Here is a 23,113-nt window from a genome sequence, read left to right as displayed (position 1 = left end):
AAAAAAAAGTGCAGGCAGTAAATGAATTCCAACAATTGAGTTGAGTTCATAGATTATTTTATAATCTTTTAGAAAAAAGGCCAGGAAAGAAAGTAAAGATAATATATTGTAATCATTAAAATATTTAATTTTTTTTAAAAATTAAATGTTTTAAAAAATGTAATTTAGACATATAGCATAGTAACAGGCTATTTCAGCCCACGAGTCTGTGCCACCCAATTACACCAACGAACTTACAATCCCCAGAACATTTTGAACAGTGGGAGGAAACCGGAGCACTCTGGGGAAAACCCACACAGACATGGGAGTTACCATGGCCAGGAGGGAGTTTCTTGTAGTTGATAACAGAATGCAGTGCTAATAAATTATTCTCTAAAGTTTATTCTAAGATTACTTTTCTTGAAAAAAAAGTCTGCAGGTGCTGTGATTGTAGTTAATACACAAAAGTCCCTGAAGAAACTCAGCAGGCACCGCACCATCCAGAGGAGGCAAAAATATATTGTATAACTGACGTTTCAGGCCTGAGCCCTTTGTCACGCAAAAAGCAGGCAGGCACCTGAATAAAAAGGTGGTGGCGGGGGCGGGGGGGGGGGGGGGAAGGAGGAGGGGAGAAGGGGCAGGGGAGGAGTACAGGTCAATAGCCAAGGGTAGGTATGGATAGGAAGGCAGGAGAGAAAAACTGAGAATTGATCGGGGTGGCGGGGGGAAGCTCTGTGAATGCAGAACTGGAGGAAGGGAGACAAAGATATAGGAAAAGAGAAAGAAATCACACTGGAGGAAAGGAGGCATCTGGATGGGGAAAGAGAGAGATGGTGGCAGTAGGGGAGGCGGGGCTAACCCGGAGAAATCTATGTTAATGGCCTTGGGTTGGAAGGTGCACAGACAGAATCAAAGATGTTGTTCCTCCAATTTGCAGTAGTCTCAGTTTACCAGTGTTGATTGTGAGGACTTAGTAAGTGTGTGTGTGTTAGCCTGTACCTGCAGCATGCAGTCTGACCGGAAGAGTCCGACCTCTGGCTCTGTACCACCAGAACCTCTTGGCCATAAGTCTACATGGTGGTCGATGTACAATGGCTGACTCACGTTACATTCTTCAGTACGAGAGTGGAAGCACGTCATCCTGGACTCAAAGAACTGCCCAGAAGATTCTTCAGGCTTATGGCTTGGCTAGAACTCTTTTCTTGGGGCGAGGCTAGAACTCTTTTCTTGGGGCGAGGAACAAGAGGAGGAAATGTGATTCAAGTCCACAGGTGAACCACAGGTGAACCACAACTGCAAGGTGAGCACCAAATCCAACAATAGATTGTTTACCAGGGAATGGTGAAACGTTAGGTAAAAAAAATTACACAGCCCGGTTCAGGTGGAAAGTTATCAATTCATTGATGGAGAACCTGGATATGAAGAAGTAAGGAAAAGAATAAAAGGATACAGTTGAGTGATAGGATTTGAAATTCTTTGCCTGGAAGTGTGGTGGGGGTGATGGTGAATCTGACTGCTGATTAGATCTGAAAAGCAGGATTAAACTAACAACACTGACCTGATGGGACAAATGGCCTCCTCCTTTGCAGTAGACGTTTATGATTCTCGAATAGGATAGATCCCCCCCCACCCCAACCCCAACACCCTGCAAGAGCAATTTCCCCAAAATATTGGTCTTGAAATTTAATTGCTCCACCACAGGAGTGATTAATCGTCTGCCATTGGCAAGGAAACGAGGTTCGGAAATCTCTCCCCAATTATCTGCGCCTTCCTTGCTCTGCGTGTTTTTTATACTTCACATTTAAAACAATATCTACCTCTACATATCTCTGGTGAGACTGCACAAAATATTGTGTTCATTTCTGATCACCTCATTACAGGAAGGATGTGGAAGCTATGGAGAGGAAGCAGAGGAGATTTACCAGGATGTTGGCTGACTTGGAAAATAAGTCTTAAGAAGCAAGGTTAGCATAGAAGGATGAGTGATGACGTAATAGATGTGTACAAGATTCTGAGAGGCCTAGATAAGGTAGACAGTCGCACCTTTTTCCCAAGGCAGGAGTAGCAAACACCAGAGGACATTTGCACAAAGTGAAGGGAGGAAAGTTTAGGGGAGACACAGAGAGTTGTAGGTGCCTGGAATACCTTGCTGGGTAGGGGTGGTGATGGAGGTTGAAACAATTAGTGGCACTTCAGAAATTTTTAGACAGGCACATGGATGAAAGAAAAATAGAGAGGTACGTGGTAGGAAGGGTTTCGTTTTTTATTTTGGTCGGAATATATAGGTCTTCACAACATCGAGGGCCAAAGGGCATGTACTGTGCTGCAATGTTCTATGACCAAGTCTTTGGTCACCTGCCCTAAGTGGACCAAGCCTCTCTGGGATGTTTCATTCAATAATTGCTTCAGTTAAACTTTTGGAATATTTTAAGGTAGGACGAAAATTGCTGCAACAGGCTCCAGTTAAACAGAAAAATTCTAAGGAGACTGAAGTTGGGCTTGAATGACCCCTTATGGCATTATCGATTCAATGTGAACGTGTAATAATGCTAACATGAAATAAAGCATGATGTAATCTATAATCTGCAATGCATGGTTTTAGGGCTACCACATTATTAGTGTCATACCAGACAGAATTTCAGCAGGGGTCATTTAGACATTGCTTGCTGTTGACATGGAACTTTTCCAGATTGGTGAATTTCTGAATGAATCTGGCTCCACATCAGAACCAGCTGAACATTACCACCTCTTTTTGCTTAAAAAATATTCATGGTCAAATGTCACACCTCAGATTTCTGCAAGAGGCATTCTCAACTTTCCAAAATCATTCAATTCTGTGCCATTGCTTGTCCAACATTGACGCTATTGGAATATTCAGCTGAAGGTGACTTTGATAAACGGTTCCTCTCTTTGCAACCGGAGGCTAGCATGCTCCTCAAACTGTGCTGCCCTGCACCAAACTAGGGAGAGCAACCCACAGCTTGCTGCATTCTAACCCACCCAATCACAGTCAGAGCAATGGATGCTGTATAACCTCACCACTTTACTAAAAGAGTCAAAGGCTTCTTGTGGGATCAGAGGAGGGCTCAGGTACAGCAGTGAATGCTGCTCCCTGATCTCTTGCAGCCAAGTTTAAATTGTATTCCTGAAAATGATTACACTGGCAACGAAGATTTTGGTTCCTGAACACTTTTGGGTGCATTTTGGGCTGCTGATCACGAAAACCATCTTAAAAATGTTCCTACCATGTTTTTTTTAAATACATCCTATTTTGTGATTTTCGGTCATATTTTAAATTTGGCGGCACAGTTGGAATAGCAGTTAGCACAACACCATTACAGCACCAGCGATCGGGACTGGGCTGTCTGTAATAGTCTGAGTGGATTTTTCCCGGGGGGGGGGGCTTCCGTGTCCTCCCACCATTTGAAATGTAGGTTAATTAGGTGTAAATTGGGTACTGCAGGTTTAAATTTTTTTAAAAATTAAAAATAGTGTATTAAGTATATTTCCCACAATGCAAGCTGTTTTGGTCAGTCCAAGCTTGCCTGGGCATGCTTTATCAGAATAGCTGCAGACAGGCTAAAAAAGCAGCTCACATTTACTAGATGCTGTGCATAACATTGTTAACAGATTGAACGCGTGGCGTGTTGATGGACACGTTCTTCAGACAATAGCACAGTGAGTGTACGCAACAATAGCATTTATTGTCTTTTAAATAATTAGTTTAAAAAAAGCTCAAGATTTTCCCAAATTTCTCAATCATAAGACTTGATCAGAGGGCAATGATGTTCCCACACCCCTATCCTGAGGGTTGAGAAAAGAAAATGTGCAAATAGTGATGAGGATTACACACTTGAAACTCTACTGAAAAGTTATTTGGTCACATTAGAACAAAGCCCGGTGAGGTACTGCAGCAAAAGAGATTGTGGTAAACAGAATAGAGTCCATGGTCAGCACAAAGTGAGGGGGGGGGGTGCATTCACAGGCATATCCCCCCCCAGATGAGGTATTGTAACCCCCTCACTCCCACCCGCAGGACTAGCGTCATTGGTGTGTCAAGCGTCACTAACGTCAAGCGTCACTAGTCTCCATGCAATGTAAGCAGCACGTTTGTCTGCTATGCCGGAGGGATGGTGATGGCATGGAGGTAGGCACCCCCCTGTGCTGAGCGAGTTTTCGAATTGTGCTCCCGTGGTTACCCCAATGCCCCTTGTTCTGGCGCCAACCTTGATGGAGTTCCAGAATTGTAATGAAATCATCCAGACTCCTACGTCCAAATCTGAAAACTTCCCAAATATGGGCTTTTTCTATTATGCGTTCCATTGACAGACTTCCAAAGGAAAATGTTTAATCTTTTGGATGAAGTTCCTTGTTGTGAGGCTCAGCAGAAGCCCAAGAGACTGATAAACATCTCCGAGGGAGCCAATTATAAAAACAGTGCTGACAAGGCAAGTGCTTTAGGAGAATTGGTACAGCAGTGTTAAAATGATTTGCTGCTATAACAATAGGCCAAGAATGATTAGCTTCTGAGTTTCACTTGATGTTGCAGCAAATGCTTCTTAAATGTGTGCTGAGTGATGCACAAGTCAAAAGCATGACAGATATACAAAATTTAGGAATATAAAATTATGAGGGGTATAGAAAGAGTAAATACAAGTAGGCTTTTTTTTTCCATTGAAATACAAACCAGAGGTCAAGAGTTAAGGGTGAAAGGGGAAAGGTTTAATGAGAATTTGTGGAGGAACTTCACACAGAGTGGTGGGAGTGTGGAACCAGCTGCCAGCTGAAGTGGTGAATGCAGGCTCAATTTTAATACTTAAGAAAAATTTGGATAGGCACATGGAAGGGAGGGGTATGCACTGGGTGCAGGTCAGTGGGACGAGGCAGAGTAGTGGTTCAGCATAGACCAGAGAGACTGAAGGGCCTTTTTCTGTGCTGTAATGTTCTATGGTTCTATTGAATGGTCTCCTCATGCTTGGGTCAGTGCAGTGCTAACAATAAGCATGAAAGATCATCATCCAGCTCAAACCTTGACAGCCCATCCCACTTAAACACCCATCCTCCACTACCAGAGCTTTGATGGCACAGATGAACCATCTATAAAGTGACCTCCCGCCACTTACCCTGGAACTCTCGGACACTGTCTTCAACCTCCACCTTCAGCACGCCTTCCCAGCAGATAATCTGCTGGAGAAGCACAGCAGGTTGAGCAGAATCAGTGAGAGAAAATAAAAGTGGTCAACGTTCCAGGTTGGAATCCTTCATCGAGTCTTGAAGGGTTCTGTCCCTAAACATTGACCCTTCTTTCCCTCTCACTTTGATGCTGCTTGACCTGTTGCATTCCTCCAGCAGGTTGTTTGTTGGTCCAGATTCCATACGTTGCCAGTGGACGTCTAAATGTGCCAGAATATTATTAAAGTCGTCTTGCAAATCAGCTTGCGATTGGACGAGATACCATTTACTTCAGTGACTCGAACAACCTCATCAAACTCCTTTCTCCATCCCTCAACCTGCTGTAATATCCCTGGAAGCCCAAGTTTAATCTGCACACTATAGCAAAGATTTGATGTGAAGGCATATACCAAACATTGCTAGCTTTAACTGATTTATTGCAATAAGAGGGACAGGTGTACTGATCCTCGTTAACACTGATCGAGAGGTGAAGTTTCACGGAAAAAGATTCTTCTTCCTTGGCAGTTCTTTTCCAAAATTTGATTTTTCATGCAACACTGCATATAAACCTATTGATACATTTGGTTTTGCACTCAGACATGCCCTTAATAAAAAAAATGACAGCCCTGCTATGGACGCAGGAAGAGCAGGGAGCAGAGACATTACACTCCAGCAGGGTCTAACCGCCCAATCCGACTGCCGTCAACTCCATACAGGCTTTAAACGGCCCGTTAAAGGAGCCGATGGTGGTTCATTTTAAAATCCTGCGACCTTGGGGTCTGGGCCAAAGATGGTGGCTTGGTGTTTAGCAGCAGCCTCAAGGGGTTGTAGCCTCTGGGGAAGCAGAGGACGGGTACAGGACCCAGGAAAACAGGGAAACCACCTCCCGTTTGAAAATGACAGCAGAGGTGTCCATGGTGGCAGACCTGCGATGGGCTCTGTGGTTGAGGAACACACAGGCAGCGGGCTGTTGGAGACTCAAGGCAAGGAACCCACGCAGACTGCGGGTAATTGTGGTTGAGGGACTCGCACCAGTCTATGGACTGCTGGTGACTGGCTGAAGGGGTACCAGGTATTGAAGCTGAGTTGTGAGAAAGTGTTGAGGGTTGCCAATGGTTTGATCTGATGGCTATGTGACTGCAGAGGCTGTGGGAATGCTGGAGGCGAATCCATGGACACTCAGTGACTCTAGGGGGGGGGGGGGTCCTCATTTGCTTCTTTTTATCTGACCGTAAGGAGTGCCGGGTAATTTCTGCTGATGGCTAATCTTTGTCTGCCTTTCGGTAGACTAAAGGAAATTTTGTGTAATATCACATTTACTGTTTTATTACATGACCAGCGTTGTCTCCGCTCCATCCTCAACATCCATTGGAGCGCTCACACCCCTAACGTCGAGGTACTCGAGATGGCAGAGGTCGACAGCATCGAGTCCACGCTGCTGAAGATCCAGCTGCGCTGGATGGGTCACGTCTCCAGAATGGAGGACCATCGCCTTCCCAAGATCGTATTATATGGCGAGCTCTCCACTGGCCACCGTGACAGAGGTGCACCAAAGAAAAGGTACAAGGACTGCCTAAAGAAATCTCTTGGTGCCTGCCACATTGACCACCGCCAGTGGGCTGATAACGCCTCAAACCGTGCATCTTGGCGCCTCACAGTTTGGCGGGCAGCAGCCTCCTTTGAAGAAGACCGCAGAGCCCACCTCACTGACAAAAGGCAAAGGAGGAAAAACCCAACACCCAACCCCAACCAACCAATTTTCCCTTGCAACCGCTGCAATCGTGTCTGCCTGTCCCGCATCGGACTGGTCAGCCACAAACGAGCCTGCAGCTGACGTGGACTTTTTACCCCCTCCATAAATCTTCGTCCGCGAAGCCAAGCCAAAGAAAAGAACATGACAATAAAAGAATCTTGAATCATATAATTGGAAATTTACATCAATGCCCCAACAATAATCAGCAGGAGGCTGTTATTAGCTGCTGGTAAAGTGTGTAGCACAAGTCTGTATTGCTGTCGGATAACATCACTGCAATGGTATGACCTCTGGTCGAATAATTTAGTCTTTTCATTAACCCTGGCCAGCAAAGATTCATTGTACATTGTTTCCAGTCTTGGATGAACCGGGATCTCTTTCATCGTTTGGCCTTTATTTCTGATTTCAGTCCTTGACCTTGTTTGAAGGTGGACTCTTTGTGCAGTTAACAATGCAGGTTACCCTGGTCACGGATAGATTTTGTACCAAATTATTTAAAATGCTACCACTTCATCGGATGAAAAACTCCTGGAGGAGGTGATTCAGATCATCCTGCCTGTTCCACCATTCAAATGGATCATGACTTAGCTGTTACAAACAGCTGGAACTGTGAGGCCTGTTTTAGACACCCTAGTGAGGAAAAACAATTCTCAAACTAAAGGTCAGAGACGAGAAAATCTTTTTCTCCCCACTCAGAAGTGGTGAATCTTTTGAATTCCATATCCAAGTGGGCTCATAAGCTGGGTATTTTTTTTAGTTATACAACACGGTAACAGGCCCTTTCGTCCCACGAGCCCTTGCCGCCCAATTACATCCAATTAACCTACAACCCCGGACATTTTGAAGGGCGGGAAGAAACTGGAGCACCAAGAAGAAACTCACAGAGACACAGGGAGAACGTGCAAATACATCTAATTAACCTACAACCCCGGACATTTTGAAGGGCGGGAAGAAATTGGAGCACCAAGAGGAAAGTCACAGAGACACAGGGAAAATGTGCAAACTCCTTATTTCGAACCTGGGGCACTGCCACTGTAACAGTGTTGCCCTGACCATTCTTCCCCTAATATATTCAAGATAGGTTGATTGTTGGTGAAGCAAGTATGAGGGGCCCAATGGTTTTCTTTTTAAACCCATGATTACAATGACCTGCCTAAGCAGCAGTCTGCAAATGATCCAACTTCAAACTTGCTCTCGGCCTGGAAATCAACAACTAGGGTCAAAAGACAATGTCCTCTGTCATGCTAGTTTGTCCACACAGAGATTTTGTCTCAACTAAGAAACAATCTGACAATGATCCTATCAACTCTTGTAGGAATTTTTATTCTCTTAACCTTGAGAAGAGGCCTTATCAACTCATTTTCTTTTTGTACAAACCTCCAAGCTCAGAAATCCATCTCCCTCACCTCTGTGAATGCAAGTACATCCTTCCTTACACAAGAGATGAAAGAAGAAAGAGAAGCAGTTTCACTAGAGTTCTAATAATTGAAAAGAGACATCCAATTCTTGCCCTTTTTGTAAGAATGAGCATTGTTCATTGTATGTATTCACACTGACCTTACCTTCAAGGACACGGATACCCAGGCCCCTCTGAACAACCCTGTTCACCATTTAAAAACATTCCACCCCTCTCTACTTTTTCCAGTATCTAGATTTAACTCTGTTATGTTGAGCTGCATTGCCACTCTCCCAGTCCTGCTGCTCCAGTCTGCTATTTAGTTTGGACTTTGGACAATACACCTCACCATTCACATCTTATCCCCGCCACTAATTTTACATTTCCTGAAAACAGAAGGCAGAACACAAAAAAACTAGCCGGCCACTACAGCCCCTGAACCCTCAGGCTTGCATCTCCATTCAACATCATGGCTGATGTACTCCAGACTTCGTCTGTGCAAGTTCCCTATACCCCTCATCCCGCAATCTTCCCAAGTCCTCCTACTGTCTTGGCCTCCAGGGCAGAGATTTCCAGAGTCAAGGTTCTTCCTGCTAATTAATTCCATGGTCAAAAGTGGAATACAGAATACTTTGTCCACATGAAGTTGAGCCTCTGTTTATAAAGTTTCTAGGGTCTGAACCTCTCTTGGTTTCTCTTGATCTGAAGGCCAGATATTTGGCTCACTGATGTGTACACATGAACAACTGAGTGACCATGAAAATGGAAGCAGTCATCAGATCTGGTCAAACCAAACGGTGCAGCTCTACCGTCTCTGCCAGGTTTGCCATACACCTACTGTCTGCAAAAACTGCACAGTAACTCCTTAAATACTGATCAATACAAGTCACAGAATGCAAGTGCTGCCGTCTCATGCTGCCAAGTGACGTGTGCCGAATCAGGACCAAACTAAACAGGCCAGCAGCATGAATCAGCACAGTCCAAGTCAGTCCTCAGAGTCTGAGCATCACTGCCCATGCTTTCGATCAGGACTACAGAATGAAAAATCCTTGGCTGTTGTCCTCAATTTCCTGCCATCTGTATCCTCCACTGCCGAAGCCACCACCTCCACTGACCTCAGCACTATGCATCCTTTGTATGCAAACAATTTGGAGACAGTGAGAGCAAACATTCAGTCTCAAATGACTGCGGTGCGAGTAGTGAGTAATAAGAACTTCATATTTTATATTTATTGTCAGAGAACATACATGACATCATATAAAACCCTGAGATTCCTTTATCCTGCAGACGTGGCAGAATTACCAATTGATAGTGTAAAAAATAAACTGTACACAGCATAAAACATGTAAACAAAAATGTAAACAAACTGTGCAATGCAGAGAGAACAAAAAGAAAACCAATAAAGTGCACAAGTAAGAGTCCTTCTGATTGAGTGTCATTGAGGAGTCTGACAGTGGAGGGGTAGCAGCTGTTCCGGAGCCTGGTGGTGCGTGTTCTGTGACACCTATTCCTCTTTCCCGATGGCAGCAGCGAGAACAGAGCGTGTGCTGGGTGGTGAGGGTCTTTGATGATTGCCACTGCCCTCCGACTGCAGGGTTCCCTGTAGATGTACTCAGTAGTGGGGACGGTTTTGCCTGTGATGTCCTGGGCTGTGTCCACAACCTTTTGCAGGGCTTTACGCTCAGGGGTGTTTCCATACCAGACCGTGATGCAGCTGGTCAGCCCACTTCCCACCACACTTTAGTAGAAATTTGCTAGGGTTTGTGATGACATTCCGAAACTCCGCAAACTCCTGAAGAAGTAGAGGAGCTGGCGTACTTTCTTCACAAAGTCATTAGTGTGCTTGGTCGTGGAAAGATCCTCCAAGATAGTGACTCCCAAGAAGTGCTCTCTCTCTCTCTCTTTAGTTTTGGTGACATTGAGTGCAAGGTTGTGTTTGGTGCACCATTCAACCAAGTTTTCATTCTCCATCCTGTATGCCGACTCATTCCCTCCCTTTATCCAACCCACTACCATGGTATCATTGGCGAATTTGTAGATGGTGTTATTGTCGTACCGAGCCACACAGTCGTAGGTGTAAAGAGAGTAGAGCAGGGGGCTAAGAACACAGCCCTGTGGGTTCCAGTACTGATGGAGATTGAAGAGGAAATGTTCTTACCAATCTTCACTGATTGTGGTCTGGAAGTGAGGAAATCCAGGATCCAATTACACGGTGGGGAGTTAACTCCCAGGTATTGGAGTTTGCTGATCAGTTTTGAGGGGATAATGATGTTAAATGCCGAACTGTAGTCAATAAAGAGCATCTTGATATATGCTGTCCAGGTGTTCCAGGGCTTTGTGTAGAGCCAGTGAGATAGTGTCTGCCATAGACCCATTACTATGATAGGTGAATTGGAATGGACCCATGTCACTGCTCTGACAGGAGCTGATGCGCTTCATCACCGGCCTTTCAAAACACTTCATCACTGTTGATGTAAGTGCTACTGGTCGATAGTCATTAAGACAGGTTACTGTACTCTTCTTGGGCACCAATCTGATTGAAGCGGTTTGGAACGGGTGGGTACCACGCCATACTGGAATGAGATATTGAAGATATTGGCTTTTTGGTTAGTTGGTCAGCACAGATTTTTAATACTTGGCCAGGTTCTCCATCCAGACCGGTTGGATGCTTTCCTCGGATTCACTCTCCAGAAGGCAGCATGCATGTCATCCTCAATACACACAGGATAGGATCCTCAGGGGATGTGGGGGTGTGGAGGGGTGGTTCTTCACCGTTACAATTGTCATATCAGGCTTAGAAGCTGTTGAGTTCCTCTGGGAGAGAAGCTTTGCCACCTTGGTTTTGTAACAGGTTATGGCATTTAGACCCTGCCACAGCTGTCGGGTGTCCCTTGCTGTTTCCATTTTCATCTGGAATTTCCACTTCACCCGGGAGATAGCTTTCTGCAGGTCATACCTGGTCCTGCTGTATTGATCTGGATCTCCAGACATAAATGTTTGTGATCTGGGTCTCAGCAAGTTCCAGACTTCATTGTTCATCAAGGGCTTCTGGTTGTGGAAAACTCTGAATGATTTGGTGTGGACACACTCATCCACAGCTGTTTTATAAAGTCTGTGACAGCCCTGGTGTACTCGTTCAGGTTCTCAGCAGAGTCCTTAAACACCAACCGATCTGCTGACTCAAGGAAGTCCTATAACTGTTCATCAGCCTTCTGTGACCACCTTTTACCTGTCCTGAACTCCAGAGCCTCCCTTTTTAGGCTGTCTGTATGAAGGCAGAAGGAGCACAGCCAGTTGATCAGACTCGCCCAAGTGTTGTGTCGGCAAAGAACAGTAGGCCTTCCTTATCTTGGTGTATCAGTGATCAAGTGTGCTGGGACCTCTGGTATAGCAGGTAACATGCTAGGGGTAGTTAGGCAGCTCAGATACACAAGTACAAAGTACAGATTCCCCAAAATTCTTACTTGCTGCACCAACTACTAATAGTGAACATTAAATGACCACAATATGCCAAAAGACAAATAGATAATAAATATAAAAGAAGGGTAAATAACTACTAAAGTTGCAGTTGGTGCAAGAGAAAAAGTGACATCTCAATATCTTTCTTTGGCTTGGCTTCGCGGATGAAGATTTATGGAGGGGTATGTCCACGTCTGCAGCAGGCTCGTTGGTGACTGACAAGTCCAATGCGGGACAGGCAGGCACGGTTGCAGCGGTTGCAAGGGAAAATTGGTTGGTTGGGGTTGGGTTTTTCCTCCTTTGTCTTTTGTCAATACTGACAAGTAAAACACGAAAGTCTGTAGACACCATGGTTGAAGTAAAAACACAAAGCTGGAGAAAGTCAGCAGGTCAAACAGTGTCATTTATGTAGCAAAGATAAAGATACATAGCCAACATTTCGGGCTTGAGCCCTTCATCAATATAAAGCGATAGTTCAAAAAGATCTTTTGGTGACCTGGGCTAGTTTATGCTTAGGGTAGTAAGGGAAAGTTCAAGGGCCTAATAGATGTTGGATAAAATTTGTTCTTGTACTTGGAGATGATGGAGTTCTGTGTCTTCTGCATGAAGGTACCAGCCTAAAGAGGTTGACCAGTGAAATGGGGGACCTTTATGATGTTGGCTGCCTTCTTGAGGCAGCATCTCATATTGAGGTCTTCAATAGAAGAGAGGTCAGTACCAGTGATAGACCTGGCTAGGTCTGCGATATTCTGCAGCCTTTTGCGTTCCTGTGCACGTCACCACGCCAGCCTAATCTGCAGAAAGGCTCCATCATGCATCTTCCAATGCGACTCGTTGAATGTTAAATTGAACCACGGAGACCAAACCAACATACACCCTCGCCCAACTGTTTGCATCAAGCAGCGAGAGGGAACAGGCACAGTCTTGACTTTGAATTCAAGCCCCTTCTCTTCCTCTGCAGCACTTCATGAGAGGAGCAGAAATGGAAGAAAATTCATGGTATGGATTTGTTGTGTAGCCTTTGAAGGCGATACTGTAGCTTCGTTGTGCTGTTGCTGGGAGAAGAAGGTGGCAGCAGCACAGTATCTACAAGGGCTTCCAACCAGATTAGTTTCATTTTAAAAGTTACTGTGACCTGGAGTCAGCTGGGCTTCAGTTTCACCTTCAGGCCAAAAACCACTTGGTTCAAGACCAGCAAAGACTCAAATACCCAAAATCTGGCTGACATTCCACTCCAGTCCCCAGGAGTGCAACTACATCAGTGGTGCGTCTTTCAGATATGATGCCAAAGCACCATCTGGCCGTAAAATACATCCCGAAAGCACTATTCAGAGATCATGGTGTTACCCAACAACACATGTTCAATGTAAACGTCCTCCTGGACAGCCTTGAACCCAATTGGATGAACAAGGATTTTTTCAGATTTTGGGTTAGCTCTTCTCTTTATCCACTATTGTCCTTACTTTTCTCTCTCTCTTCCCCCCCACCCATCTCTCCAGTCTCACCTTCCATCCAATACCCCAACACCTCTTGGCCCCTCCTCAGCTTCCTTCTCACTTCATAAACACCACATGACCCCTCCTTTAATCTCAAGTAAGGGTTCCAAACTGCGACAGTGACTGACCATTTCTGCAGGTGGATGTTGGTTGACCCCCCTGATACCCTCCAACAACACACAGCTGTCAGATGATCTGGTCACACTGCATCACTATCCATTGGAGCGTTCACACTGAAGCGGAATGAAAGATGAGAGAGAGAGGGTACGACCTTCCTGAGTAGCCACTTTGGAAAGAAGGCGAGACCAATTATGAACAATGTGATAAATGCACTTCTGGGTAGAGCAGTTGGAAGTGAAAACATTCCTGTCTCCCTCCACACCCTGAAAATTCATTGCAAAACAAAGGAAGTGCAAGGGGAAGTCGTCACAGCCCTATCTTACAGAAGCACATTTGCAATGTGGACTGCAGACCCCGGCACAATCCTTCAATACGCAGAATAAGAAAACTGATAAGGTTTGGCTGTTTTGCAAAATATTAGGAATTGTGTATTTGTTTTAAAAAATTGCAACTTTTTCATTAATACAATCTCATGACCTTTTACCATTTTAATAAAAGTTTTATTAACTTTACACAAAAAGTCTCAACACATGCAAATTATTTCATAAATCATTTTAAGTAAATAAGAGAGAGATTCCAGAGTACCACTGGACAAATTACACACTGAACTAGTTAAGACATTCCTGAAAACCTCCCTCAAAGGGTAAAGTTGTGGAGCTGCCTCACCTCTTCCGTGACTTGGACTTGACCCTGACCTCTGTGTGGAGTTGTGCATTCCCCCTGTGACCACACGGACCTCCTCCCAGATCCCAAAGATGTGCATGGCAGTGGGTGAACAGGCAGTGCAATTTCTTCCTGGTGTGTTGGCCAGTGGGAAAATTTGCAAAAAATAAAGAGAAAATGGGCAGTATGGTTAGCATAGCATTAGCAAAATGCTAATGTTGAAATTGTTGGGGCCCTGGCAGAAATATTTAAAATGTCCTTAGCCACAGGTGAGGTGCTGGTGGATTGGAGGGTAGCTCATGTTGTTCTGTTGTTTAAAAAAGGTTCTAAGGTACCCAGAGAATTATAAGCAAGTGAGCCTAACATCTGTAGTGGGTAAATTATTGGAAGGTGTCCTAAGAGATTGGATATACAAGTATTTGAATAGTCAGGGACTGATTAGGTAAGTCAACATGACTTTTTGCGTGGTAAGTTATGTTTAACCAGTCCTATAGAGTTTTTTGAGGAGGTTATCAAGAAAGTTGATGAAGGAAAAGTTGTGGATGTTGTCTATATGGACTTTAGTAAGGCCTTTGACAAGGTTCCACGTGGGAGGTTAGTCAGAAAGGTTCAGATGCTAGGTATTCATGGTGAGGTAGTAAACTGGATTAGACATTAGCTACATGGGAGAAGCCAGAGAATGATTGTTTCTTAGACTGGAAGCTTGAAACTGACTAGTGGTGGCCCTCAGGGATCGGGGTTGGGACCATTGTTGTTTATCATCTTCATCAATGATCTGGATGATAATGTCGTCAATTGGAGCAGCAAATTTGCTGATGACACAAAGACTGGAGGCGTTGTGGACAGCAAAGAAGGCTTTCAGAGGGATTAGAACCTGCTGGAAAAATGGCCTGAAAATGGCAGATGAAACTTAATGCAGACAAGTGTGAGGTGTTGCATTTTGGAAAGATAAACCAAGGTAGAACATACTTGGTAAATGGTAGGGCACCAAGGAGGTTGGTGGAACAGAGGGATCTGAGAATATGGATCCATAATTTCCTGAAAGAGGAGTCACAGGTAGATTAGATTGTAAAAAGAGCTTTTGGCATATTGGCCTTCATAAATCAAAAGTATTAAGTATAGGTGTTGGCACACCATGGTAACGTTTCATAAGACACTAGTGAGGCCATATTTGGAGTATTGTGTGCAGTTTTGGTCACCTAATTACAGGAATGATATCAATAAGATAGAAAGAGTGCAGAGAAGATTTACTAGGATGATGCCTGGACTTCAGGAACTGAGCTACAGGGAAAGCTTAACACTATTCCTTGGAGCGTAGAATAATGAGGCGAGATTTGATGGAGGAACACAAAATATTGAGGGGTATAGATAGAGTAAATGCAAGTAGGCTTTTTTCACCGAGGTTAGATGAGATGCAAACCAGAGGACATGGGTTAAGGTGAAAGGGTTAATGTTTACGTGGAACATCTTCTCACAGCGAGTGGTGGGAATGTTGCATGAGCTGCCAGCTGAAGTGAATGCAATCTCAATTTTAACATTTAAGAAAAAAATTGGACAGGCACATGGATGGTGGTGGGGGCGAAGGTATGAGGGCTATGGACTGGACTGGATGCAGATCAGTGGGATGGGGCAGAATAATATTTCAGCACTGACTAGAAGGCCCTGTTTTCTGTGCTGTGATTTTCAATGTTCCATGCAATCTTTCTTTCCTCCCTCCCGATAGCATTGACAAATTACAGCTCATGAATGTCAGAGACCCAGAGCTTTCACGTATCAGGTACCCGAGGCTGACTGGTGAAGTATGATCAGAAAACAAGGTACAAACACGCAGGGAGGTGCCATTCTCCTTTGCTCATTTCTTATCTCTCCACGGCACTCTTGCATTCAGAAAGATGGACAGATAGTTTAGTCTCCTCACTTAAAGAGCTCTTCAACTCTTCTCTATGCAGAGAAATAGATACCATGTTAGAACTCAATTCCCAAAACACTTGAAAATTCCTGGAATTTTATGTCATAAAAATAACTATTTATTGGGTCTTTGTAAACCAATCGTCCCAGAGACAATTGTGCAATGTGATCTGTGCAATTCAGGAAAAATACAGTTTGACTTGTGCAGACAAGATGCACAAGTGTCTCTGCAAATTTGTTTCTTGTCTACACAAGTGTCTCTGCAAATTTGTTTCTTGGCGACAGATCACCATTTAGGCCGTGTGCACAAGCCAACTGCTAGCACTTTGGATTATTGGATGGAGTGCAGATTTTAGACCCCCTCAGGTCCTTTCCACTCATTGATCACTGTCGACCCTATCCTGCCTTCTTACTTGAGATTAAAGGAGGGGTCATGTGGTGTTTATGAAGGTGGAGTTAGGTCATAAATTAGATCAGCCATGATCTTATTCAATGGCGGAGCAGGCTCGATGGGCCATTTTTGGCCTACTCCTGTTATCTACTTTCTATGTTCCTATGACCTGAGTTTAAGTCTGGCGCTGTGTGCAAGGAGTTTGTACGCCCTCCCCGTGTCTGGGTGTTCCAGTTTCCTCCCACCCTTCAAAACATATCAGGGTTGTAGTTGTAGATCAATTGGGTGTGATTGGGCGGCACAGGCTTGTGGGCTGAAGTGGACTGTTATCATGCGGTATGTCTGTTGGGCACTATCAGTTGCCCAATAATGATGCAGACAGAAGACTGAGGGGAACCATAGGCTTTATTAAGCAAGAGACTGCTGGCTAGGAAAATGAGCAGGAAGGAGAGGGGACCCAACCTTTATGGCCAAGGATCACATGGTAGGGAGACCCCCCCCAGAGGGCGGGCCAGCCAGTACCACAATGTCTAAATTTAAAAGTTTAAATTTGATTAGCAATCACCCTTCCAACATGTTCTCAGCCTGCATAATTCTCTGAACTGTGATTTGAACCCACAACTTTGGTTCCAAGTAAAAAAATCAGAAGGACACATTGGGGTGTCTTGCACACTTTAGTATTAAAGAGAGGCTATATAAGCATGTTATAGTTGTTGGGCACACTTAATTTTAGATTTGAGGCTGGCAAAAGAAAATGATGAAAATTACGTGAAGCAGCATGAAGGTCAGGACAAAATGGCTATATTGTTCAGCAGCTGATAATTTTCCATTAAACTATATGACATTCTGCTTTGTTGCAATTTTAAAGATTCAAATAAGTTTTAAAAAATCCCAGAAATCTTGTAAATACTAAATGCAACATGTCAGTGACGTTTCGAAGGAACAGGAGGCCATTCAGCTTCTACTCCACCATTCAATATCATTGTTGATTTTTTTTTAAACTTTAGGCACCATTTTCCTGCACTAACCCAATTTGTTTCCATACCTTAAAAACTTATCTATTGAACAGCAACAGACCTACAGTCCTCCTCTTAGGTAGTGAAATCACTGCCCTCTGCTGAAAGCATCTCCCCTCATCTCTCTCGGTAACCCCCTCGGTGCTAGACGTCTTAGGCCAGTAGTTCTGAAACTTTTTTTTAATCCCCCACTCACATAACACCTTGTCTTCTTTCTTTGGCTTGGCTTCGCGGACAAAGATTTATGGAGGGGTAATGTCCTTGTCTTTCTTTTCTTTGGCTTGGCTTCACGGACGAAGATTTATGGAGGGGGTAAAAAAGTCCACGTCAGCTGCAGGCTCGTTTGTGGCTGACCAGTCCGATGCGGGACAGGCAGACACGATTGCAGCGGTTGCAAGGGAAAATTGGTTGGTTGGGGTTGGGTGTTGGGTTTTTCCTCCTTTGCCTTTTGTCAGTGAGGTGGGCTCTGCGGTCTTCTTCAAAGGAGGCTGCTGCCCGCCAAACTGTGAGGCGCCAAGATGCACGGTTTGAGGCGTTATCAGCCCACTGGCGGTGGTCAATGTGGCAGGCACCAAGAGATTTCTTTAGGCAGTCCTTGTACCTTTTCTTTGGTGCACCTCTGTCACGGTGGCCAGTGGAGAGCTCGCCATATAATACGATCTTGGGAAGGCGATGGTCCTCCATTCTGGAGACGTGACCCATCCAGCGCAGCTGGATCTTCAGCTTGTAATCCCTTACTAACCACAGAGCATCTTATGACATCACACCTATCTCTGCCTTGTCAAATCTCCTGTAATGGTTATCACTACAATACTTAGCGTGGACAAACAAGTGCATTCACTCTGCCCTGACCCAAGACTTCATCCAAGTTTATCCTTCACATTGTTCACCTTGCTTTGGTATATTCCTGGCTCATTTACTTTTGGGAGATTCAGCCACACAAATTGTACATCTGTGAGAGAAAATGCTGTGGAACGTTCTGCCCCTCATCACCTTTGTAGCCAGAAACAAAGCAGAACTTGCAAGGCTCGGAATGGAACAATTCAGAGTTCGTGAGGGCTTGGCTGACAGACGGTAATTCTCCAGAGGTAAAGGAAATCAGTTTTTGTCTTCAGTCACATGAAGAGACAGGTTTGTGTGTGTGCACCTTATATAAGTGTGATCAGGCCTGACAATGAAGCCTCCTCCAATTAGCTGCTGGAATTCCTGCATTGCTAATGAGAGCACAGCTGTATGGATCCTGGTAAAGGCGGAGTGGGGGGGGGGGGGGCAGAGCACACTGCTGAATGTATTGGAACAAGGCCGCACCATAAAGGGGCCATTGTTTGCAGCAAGTTTTATCAGTTAATGTTGTTTGGTTCAGAGGTCAGGATGTGGGGCAAATGCATTCCTTTGTCAAAATCCACAAGATCTACAGGTAAATTATACAAGACAGTACATGCAGCCAGTATTTCATTCAGAATGAATCAGATTGCCAGGCCCGCAATAGCTGTCAGTTAGCTGCATACATCCACGACACTTCCCTACGGCTGTCAGTGTCAACCCCCCATTAGCTCAATGACATTGCGCAGCAGGGCAAGTTAGTCTCTCAGAAACAAGGTTTCAGGGAAAACTGTCCCAATGATGTATGCGAGATGTCAAAAATGCTGCAACTACCTGTTCACCCTGATCCACTGCACCAGTAACTGCCAAGGCAATGTAGAGGGGAAAATTCACTGTGCAGACATTAATTAAACAGCCTACTGTCCCCTTGTTATCTATCAGGGTAATGATAGAACAAAAATTATGCAAGTCTCTCCAGTATGATAGCACTCATTGATGAGATCCTGTATAGTTAGTAACTAAGGTATTTTTTTAAAAAAATAAACCATTTCAGCCTGTGCCATCCATTTGACAGCCAATTTACCTACGTTTTTTTGAACGGTGGCAGGAAACCGGAACCCCTGGAGAAAACCCACACAGACATGGGGAAAACATGCAAACTCCTTACAGGACATCGCTGGATCCGAACCCAGGTCCAGTGCCAATCGCTGGTGCTGTCAAGGCGTTGCACTAACTGCTACGCCAACCGTGCTGGGCTACTGCCACTTGTTTTGTCAATCCTGAATGATATGTTGCCAGAGTTGCTAATGGGAACATGGGTCTGCAGCTAAACACTTTCCCATGAAGTGGATGGAGGAAGGGTAAAATGATAATTACATGACACTAAATCGTGCAGGAGGAGATCACACATTTCAGGTTAGTTAAACACGCGTGTAACAAGCGGTTGTGGGAATCTTGCCCCCCCCGCCCCCCCCTCCCATACCACACAGGACTGAGATGTTCCTCGCACAGAAACTGCTGACCACATCCCCAGTCACTCATCATGCGCCAATGAAGGGGGTTGAGACGAAAGTCTGCAGACGCTGTGATTGTAGTAAAAACACACCGGAATGCTGGAGGAGCTGAGCCGGTCTCGCAGCATCCAGGGGAGACAAAGATGCATGATCAATACAAGATATATGACAAAGATAAATGAAAGAGTGGTGCCGACACCAGCTGCACGCAGCGCTGAGCCTTGCAGAGGCGCAACCGAAAGATACAATGCAACAGGGCCAAGAAAGTGGATCTCAACTGCGGTGGAAACACTCTGCCCCCGGGGTGAGGATAAGGGAGAGAGAGTGCGCGTTGGGGGCACCGGATTGATTAATAGCAACTCAATCCCTGTGCTGAGGGAAGACACCTCTGCCAGGACTTTCCCTGATCTTCAGAAATCAGAGAATAGAGCTTGTTTAACACTGTAGTCCCCACTCCACCGGCAGCCCGCTTCCCAACAGGTTAATCGCGGCCAAACGAGGATCAGCTCATGCCTTCTCCGGCCTCTTCCTCCGCCCTATCTCTTAATCTGTGTTTTTCTCTGCCTGATTGAGGGTTCACTAATTAACAGTGAGGAGGGAAGACTCGGGCTGCGGCAAAATATGAATTCTCTCTCTGCCTCTCTCACCTTGTAGCATTTCACTCTTCCTTCCCCACACCTCGCCTCCCCTTTCTGTCCCCACCTGCTCTGCCTCTTACCTGTCCTGCCCTCTGGAGTCAGGACACAAAACACACACCAGAGTTGTAGCAGTGAAGAGCCACGTTCTCCTACCTTCACCCTGGGAACAAGCTGCGTTAAAACCTCCCCTCGCTTGCTCCTCCGAAGCGAACTCCCTCTTCCCCCTGCTTATCCAAGAAGTGGTGGTGATGGTGGGGGGGGGGGGGGGGGTTGGTATTCACCGGCACATTTCTTTGCCCCGTTCCCCGTCCCACACGTTGCCTGACTTGCAACAATGAAAGGTGAATGCGTGCGAAGAGCCGCCCCCCTCCCCGGGAGCTGACGTCAGCTTGCCCATGTATGGGGCTGGTTAGTATCCCTGCAGCGCCCCGGGCGTGGGGCAGGGCTGGCAGCCAGCAGAGCAGGGAGCAGGCTTGAAACAACACTCAGGAATGACTGCAGGAAGCAAGAGGCGAGGGGGAGGGGGAGCTCAGACCCAGGTCCCAGTTAAAAAAAAAGAGTTCTCACGCCATTGCGCTGAGTGTGGATTGCAGCTCCCCCCTCACCGCAGATGGGAGTGAAATCCCATTCATTCCTCACCTCCACATTCAAGCCACAATCTGCATCAGTGCTCTCTCTGCCTGCGTGGAGTCAGAGCGAAGGCAGTAATCTCGCGGACACTTTTTTTTGACACGCTGTGTTGCAAAGTCTCACCCTGTTGCAAGTTCCAGCAAATCGTTGAGGCGGAGATTTCCGCTGGGCTAAACTTGCTGGGAGCAAATGATGGACCTGGATTCACTTTCGGTCCAGCTCTCTCCTTGCCATCCGGTCGCCCACAGCTTGTCTCCGCAATCAGCAGAGAGATTTGCAAATGGGCCGGCCTTCGGGGTGGGGGTGGTCGTCTCAACAGATATTTTGCAAATCCTCCAGGAATCAAAGCCTGACCACCCCCTCGCCCCGAAGACGGAGCCTCACTGCCAGAATTCAGTCCTTCCAGCGCAGGCGACTCGAACCCAAGTCCGAGCCCATTTGTGCGGCACGTTTGAACAAACTCCACCGAAATGTTATCCACTCCGGTTGCGGCGTTGTCCCACCTCACCTCCCAACTTTCTCAAACAAAGCAGCTGCAGGAACTCAGCAGGTTTTGGCATGTCCATGGGTGGCCAGAATTAAAACAGGAAAGTCTGCAGACACAGTGGTTGAAGTCAAAAAAATAACGCTGGGGAGACTCAGCAGGTCAAGCAAACAGTGTATTTCATACAGCAAAGATAAGTAACCAACGTTTCAGCTATGAGCAAAATGTAGACAGGCGTCGGAACAAAATGGTAAGAGGGTAGGGGGAGGAGAACGGTCCCAAAGACAGGGTGGAGAAGGGAGGGAGGGAGGGCACAGCAACAGGCAGGGGGGAGGAGGGATGGTTCGGTGAACTGAGAGGGAAGGGGTGGAGAACTGGAGGAAAGAGGACAAAGGGAAAAGGAAGGAAGGGAGAATGGAGAGCAGGTTAGCAGGAAACAGGAGAAGTCGATGTTAATGTTATCGGTTTAGACAGTGCCCAGACCAAAAAAATCAAGTGTTCTTCCTCCAATTTATGGGTGGTCTTGGTGGGATAGTACACGAGGTCATGACAGAACATGTCAGCACGGGAGTGAGCGCAGAATTGAAATGGTTGGCCACTGGGAGATCCCTGTCACTGATGCAAAGCGACCTCCCTGTCTGCCCCTTGTTTCCTAATGTTTTTGGTCTGGACTTCCCTGAGTATATGCTACTTTAGACCATACGACAGGCGTAGAAATAGGCAATTCAGCCCATTGAGTCTGCCCCACCGTTCAATCATGAGCTGATCCATTTTCCCATTCTGCTCCACTGCCTAACCTTCATCCCATAACCTTTGATGCCCTGGCTAATCAAGAACCAATCAATCTCTGCCTTAAATACACCCAATGACCTGGTAACACCAGTGCCCCCTCCCAGAGGAACTGAGAAAGATGCCACTGGAGTTAGAAAATGACATTTTCGGCTTCTTGAGCCGTCGGATCAACCGCGCATGCACACGACACAGGCTGCGACCCTTGCAGCCCAGTACTGCTAGACTGTCGAGGGAGAGGCCTAGACCCCGTAGAAAAGTCGAACAAGCGCCAACATCCGCTGAAGGAAAATAAGAGAATGTTGGGACTGGAGAAGAAGATACCTTACCAGTAACAGAGGAGGAGGAACCAGTGTTGTAGCAGGGTAGGCTCTCATTATGTGGTTGAAGGTAAAGTTGGACCTTCTGCAATTTCTTATTATGTGGATAGATCAGGGCCAATTAGATTCATTATCTAAACAAATTCAGACATTATCAACTCAAATGAGCCAGGGTTTTATGTCTATTAAAGATCAATTTTTAACAAGATTTAGTCATCTGAAAGAAGAAACGCTTACTATTAAGATTGATGTTTCAAAATGTGCGAAAATGGGGGATAAAATGCAGATTAAATTTCAGAAAATTGAAGAAGATGTCCAGAATTGTTATAATATGTAGAGCAATGTAAAGATACAGTTGGCAAACTCGAGGATTCTTTTACAGTTTTGGAAATTCAGAGAAATGACTTGTTTAAAAAAAAGGGATGTTTTGGAAAATCAGACCCACAGAAATAATGTGAGGATTGTGGGTTTGCCTGAAGATTTTGAAGGCTCAGATCTGGTACAGTTTTTTTTAGAAATGGATCCTTGAAGTTTTGGGCAAGGAATATTTTCTGAATGGTTTA

The 23,113-nt window shown here is 45.4% G+C and overlaps 1 protein-coding gene and 1 long non-coding RNA gene across 10 annotated transcripts in view; one reads left to right on the top strand and one right to left on the bottom strand.

Annotated features, from left to right (window-relative positions):
• luzp1 (leucine zipper protein 1) overlaps nt 1-21,628 on the bottom strand; it is a 156,704-nt gene extending 135,076 nt beyond the window's left edge. For 3 of the 9 annotated variants that reach the window (XR_011343455.1, XM_069895196.1, XM_069895197.1), the window contains exon 1: nt 20,481-20,751. The gene's annotated coding sequence lies outside the window, so the exon portion shown is untranslated. Of the gene's footprint in view, nt 1-20,480; nt 20,754-20,966 lie in introns of those variants that run through there. The other 6 variants (XM_069895204.1, XM_069895202.1, XM_069895203.1 and 3 more) reach the window with 3 other exon arrangements.
• Nucleotides 19,528-23,113, top strand: part of LOC138741333 (uncharacterized) — a 98,764-nt gene continuing 95,178 nt past the window's right edge. Inside the window, exon 1 of the long non-coding RNA XR_011343458.1 lies at nt 19,528-19,591. This is a non-coding gene — a long non-coding RNA (uncharacterized lncRNA). The remainder of the gene's footprint in view (nt 19,592-23,113) is intronic.

Source organism: Narcine bancroftii, chromosome 8 (assembly GCF_036971445.1).
Source record: "Narcine bancroftii isolate sNarBan1 chromosome 8, sNarBan1.hap1, whole genome shotgun sequence".
Taxonomy (NCBI): domain Eukaryota; kingdom Metazoa; phylum Chordata; class Chondrichthyes; order Torpediniformes; family Narcinidae; genus Narcine; species Narcine bancroftii.
The sequence above is the reverse complement of the archived record's forward strand: the minus strand, read 5'-3'. Positions and strand labels throughout refer to the sequence as shown.